This window comes from Hesperophylax consimilis, chromosome 2 (genome assembly GCF_061612785.1).
Source record: "Hesperophylax consimilis isolate HC1 chromosome 2, BYU_Hcon_1.0, whole genome shotgun sequence".
Classification (NCBI taxonomy): Eukaryota; Metazoa; Arthropoda; class Insecta; order Trichoptera; family Limnephilidae; genus Hesperophylax; species Hesperophylax consimilis.
The window spans coordinates 22,558,104-22,563,568 of record NC_142837.1 but is presented as its reverse complement, the minus strand read 5'-3'; the positions used below and the strand labels follow the sequence as shown (position 1 = coordinate 22,563,568).

The 5,465-nt window shown below is 30.7% G+C and overlaps 2 non-coding genes across 2 annotated transcripts; both read right to left on the bottom strand.

Annotated features, from left to right (window-relative positions):
* Positions 1–4,636: 4,636 nt before the first annotated feature.
* Positions 4,637–4,755, bottom strand: LOC149425803 (5S ribosomal RNA). Its single transcript, XR_016304688.1, has one exon. It is a non-coding gene; the product is annotated as a 5S ribosomal RNA (ribosomal RNA).
* Positions 4,756–5,077: 322 nt separating this feature from the next.
* LOC149425802 (5S ribosomal RNA) lies at positions 5,078–5,196 on the bottom strand. The gene has a single exon (XR_016304656.1). It is a non-coding gene; the product is annotated as a 5S ribosomal RNA (ribosomal RNA).
* Positions 5,197–5,465: the final 269 nt, after the last annotated feature.

Sequence of the window (5,465 nt, the reverse complement as noted above, 5' to 3'; positions counted from 1 at the left end):
GATAAAATCGCTTAACTGTATTGCCTTCACACTCTATAACTTTCTTCCAGATATGTATAAAAACAGCCAGCGTATACAAAAATTCAAAGTAAGGCTTTAAAAGATTATTTTCTTAAAACATGTAAAAACTAAAAAACGTAATTCTTTTCGTGTTGTATTTTGTCTTGTTTCTTTTTTTCCCCTTTCCTATCCCGTGTATTTGTAATCGAGCATAATTTATTTTTAATGAATTAGTGGGTAAGTAGTACCTTCTTGTAAATTTCTACCTCAGCTTTTTGCTTATGTGTATATCCCTGTCTGTTTCCTTTTTTGTTTTTTCCTGTTTGTTCACTAGACTTCCATTTTTCTACTTTTTTACTGTTTGGTACGTGAAACTTGATCATTTTGATGTAAAAATACCAATGTGAAATTGTACCTATTAACTCAAACATATTATGTTTGTAAGTTACTCTCGTCATACAATGAGTTTTGTAACTCATTAAGATTGCCCCATTAAGAACTAAAAAAATAAAATTTATTACAGGTTGTAAGGGTTTATAGATTTTTTCTTAATTTAATTTAAAACATTTAAAAAATTGTACAAACGTAGTTTTTATAAAACAGGTTTTTAATTATTTTATTTACTTAGGTATGGTTTGATTTTAGAAGTTTATTTTTCACTCCGTAAGCAAAACTTAAGTAAAGGAAATAACTTTTCAATTGAATTCACCTATTTTAAAAAAAAAATTGAATACAATAATTTTCACGGTTTTGATTACTCTACTGATAAAAAAGTCTGAACCGTTAACCTGTGGGGTATCTATGATGAGAAGCTGAAATACATTTCAGAAAATTTCAATAAACTCCTTTGGTTCAAATTTCTACCACCAGTGAAACGAGCTTCAGCAGCTTTTCAACAGATGCCAGAACTGTACGTTTATTTTGTATGATGTATTAAATACAGTTTTGGCTTTATTCAAAGTCTTCACTCGATTTCCTAATGCAATTTCCTTCGTTTGTAAATAAAATAATTGGTTCGACACGATTATCCCGCGTTCTTGATGAGCATTCTTGAGTTTGTTAGGGTATATTCTGCTTCTGTTTAGTAATACTAATGGAGGGAAATAATTTCGCGGAAGCTTTTTTTAAATTCTGTGGAAATTTTTATTTAATTACTTAATAAAGACATTAATTGGCATGTCTAGTTATATGCATGTAAGATAGAAAAAAATAAATTATTCAATTCCTACGAAAAGCCCCTAAAAAGGGCATAAACAAAAATTAGTTTAGTTGGGATGACATAATTTAATGAAGTAAGTTTCCGCATGTATTTTATAACAGTTTTGATCTGATTTCGGATATATAGTTTACATGGGAGGAGTGAGTTTTTTGATGGGAAAATCTTCCAGATAAAAATTTGTACCGCTGAACAACGAAAAGTCCTTTTATCTTTTTTCGATAGATGTCAGAACATTACAAAAGAGTCGCAGTCAATTCAAAAACGCAAGAGCTTATTGCGTTTGTAAAACGCAATAACCTCTACGTCCATCGACGTAAATTAATATTATAATTTACTATGCCGGCAAACAAAAAATAAACATAATAAAGTAACAGTGGCTAACCTAAAGCCCTATGGTCCAAAATAATATTTTTACATTGTTTATAAACCATATACTCGTATATCACCATATTTGGTGATCACTAATAATTAGTGACACTTTTACAAAAATATACATATTTTTAACTTGCTTTCAAACTTTTTAAAATAATGGAACTAGTTATTTTTAACACTTATGTATGCGAGAAATTTGCAAGGATATCGATACCTGCGTGTCAAGAATTTTATGTTTAATATAATTATGTTAACCCTTAAATGCACTCATTTTCCTTTTGATACGATAGGAACGGAATAAATTTTTTTTTTAAATTTTAAAGTGTTAAAACAATTTTTTTCTTTTTTACAGATGTGCACATTGAATTATTTTTGGATAAAAATGGTGTCATTTTTAAGTAAAATTTTAAACTATCCATCTGATAATAATCAGTCTAATTTGGTTTTAACACAGCAATGTCAAATTTTATTCCAGTTATTATTATTATTACAGTTAAAAAATGTTCTTATTTTTAAGTTCTCGGCTCTTTCTGGATCGTTGCAAAAGGGATTTCAAAGATTTTAGAAAATCAGTAGATATAATGTCCTTCCCTAAACACGAATTATTCTCAATTAGGGAGGTATTAATTAACAGCTTGGAATTTATATTATATACTTACCCTTATGCAGATCAATTGAAATAACATACTGTTGTACACCGTCATTCGACTCTTGGTATAATTATACTTCCATCAATATTTATTATAACTCTGTTGATACAAACACCATATTTTCATGTATGAGTTAAATTCATTGTAGGTACAGACATACATAAAATAATTAAATATAATTCAATCGTCATTACATTATAGTCACTATCAGAGTTCTGATAAACGTTATCGACAAATCGTTATCTGTCATTTATCGCAGATTTATAATTATCAAAAGTTATCACGATTATTGCTAGTTTCAATGCGACATTAATACCACATTGATTGTCTTTTGTGTCAATTATTTTTTTTGTGTGCTTCAAAATATAATCAAAGTGAAAGTTTTGTGTCATGATATATTTAGAGTGTTTTGTGAAGGTTCAAATACCTAGTACAAGTACTGGATAGCAATATTGTTCAATAATTCATTAAAAATGTGTTGTTTTGTTCCCCAACATTCCCCAAACATTCAATTAAAATATTTTGATTGAGCATAAGGTTTCAAGCCATGGATGAAATTGTACTAATAACTTCATAAGTTTGTTTTTAATTATCGTCAAATTAAGTCAATTCGTTACGATTATTATTACAATGACAGCTGATACAAAAATAAATTTGTAATTCTTTTTATTATCGGAGAACATATTACCGTTTCTGCTGATTTAAAATAGACGAGCATAATATTCTTTAGAAATTTGATAATTTAAATAATTAACCATATCATTTAAAAATCGCAAAAATTCCAACCCATGACGTGGTAATACTACTACTTGAATACCGAGTGAAAACAGTATTAAAGAAAATTATTGGTTTATTCTTCATTAAATATTGAAAATTTATTTTGTGGCATCAATTTAAGCACATGACAAAAAAAGCTTTGTTTACTCAACGTAGCATTTTTGTCAACAAGACATCAACACAAATTTAGAACCAAAGGTTTGTCATGAGGATACAAAGTATACTGAAAATAAATATACACAAGAATAGGCAAATAAGTAGGTACCTATAGAAAAAATTACAATAAATGGTGAATAATAATAAACATAAGAAATAATAACCTTGATGTCTAAACAACAAAAAATAAATAAAATATTTTAAATTTGGGCAATAAGGTGGAATTTTGATATGTTTTTAAATTATTTTTTTATTTTTATGTGACACCTCACAAGAACGCCCCTGTCTGTATACTGTAAAGGCAGGGGAGCTATGTCACGACCCTATTGGGCAGCGTTTTGAGGAGGGTTAAGATAGGGGCTGTAGGAAGAGATTTATTAATGCGGGTCTCAAAAAGTCCCGGATTATATGAAGGAAGAAAAACAGATTCCGGTAGCTCGTTCCACATACGAGCTGTCTTACACAAAAGCCAACATCCACTGTGAACGGGTGTTCCACTCGTGTACGTCGAGTTTCATGAACGTGGTCCGGTGCACCGGGGATCAATGCTGCTAGCTCCATAGAGCAGGCTATATTAAGATACCTGTACAACAGTTTCAGCATACCCACATTGCGTCTGTGCATTAGAGATAGCAATCGGTCAGTTAACAATGGATTGTCTATCAGACGGACCGCCCTCTGTACTTACTTATGTGTCACTGCTGAAAACCAGCTGCAGGAGAGATCCGGAATGCATAGCTGAGCAGTGACCTTTTTGTCAATAGAATTTATGTTAAAAAATATGTAAAATTTATCTATTGGCAAATAAATGTTTTTATTATTTATTATTATTCTTTAAATCTATTAATACTAATTATATCTGCTGGGTAACTTGATGAAGAAATTGATTTTGAAATACGACGGTAATTTTTATTAAGAAACAGGGTTTTTTGTTTTCATTTAATTTAATACAAATGAATTTTTGGGGTTTGGGTTCCTGTATTTTCTGAAACTCCCGACTGACCGAAAACATAGTTTGAGCGTAAAAATCATCAACATTTTTGTGTGGACTTTTCGAATTTTTTGAAGTGAAACTTCTTTACGCGCGTCATGCAATTTCGAGGAGTAAAACCAACTCATGACCGAAACGAAAATGCGGGACCGATTAAAGTTCATTTGATGTAGTAAAAGTTTTGAAGTAAAATATAAATGCTTCTTAGCTCATCTCGACAACTGGCGTTGGTGGTGTAATGGTCAGCATAGTTGCTTTCGAAGCAGTTGATCCGAGTTCGATTCTCGGCCATGGAATATTATTTTTTTGTTTTTAAGGAATTTTTTTTTTTTAATGGTTGACCATAATATCAATCCACTAAGTAATATTTTAGGCCTGTAGCATAATTGAAAAGTTAAAGAATGATATAAAATTTTTTATGATGTTAACGATAAAAAAATGAAAAAAAACATAAAATTAAAATAAAAAATGGGCCAACGGCACGCGGTGTTCCCAAGCGGTCACCCATCCAAGTACTGACCGCGCCCAATGTTGCTTAACTTCGGTGATCGGACGAGAACCGGTGTGTTCAAAATGGTATGGTCGTTGGCAAAAGTTAAACAATATTAATTTCTATTCTACCTGCCAATAAATATATGAAAATTAGTATAAAAAAGCCCTAATAATATTGAAAAAATTAGCAAGGTGTGTGCGAGGTTGATAAAAATAATCATTACATACGCGCTTGAAAAAGATCGTAATTACATTAATAAGTTTGTAGGAATTTTTTTTTTCAATGGTTGACCATAATATCAATCCACTAAGTAATATTTTAGGCCTGTAGCATACTTGAAAAGTTAAAGAATTTTATGATATTATTAATTATAGTAATGATAAAAAAATAAAAAAAACATGAAATTAAAATAAAAAATAGGCCAACGGCACGCGGTGTTCCCAAGCGGTCACCCATCCAAGTACTGACCGCGCCCAATGTTGCTTAACTTCGGTGATCGGACGAGAACCGGTGTGTTCAACATGGTATGGTCGTTGGCAAACGCTAAACAATATTAATTTCTACTCTACCTGCCAATAAATATATGAAAATTAGTATAAAAAAGCCCTAATAATACTGAAAACATTAGCAAGGTGTAAATATTATATACCTAGTTTAACTCACTCTCCTAACTCATCTTCGCTGTCTACAGGCAGAGCGCACGACTGTGGTCGTGAAGAACCGAGGTTCGATCCCCGCTTTAACTAATTTTTTTTTTCTTTTTTTATAACTTTTAATTTTTTTTATCACATGCTACTTATAAATATG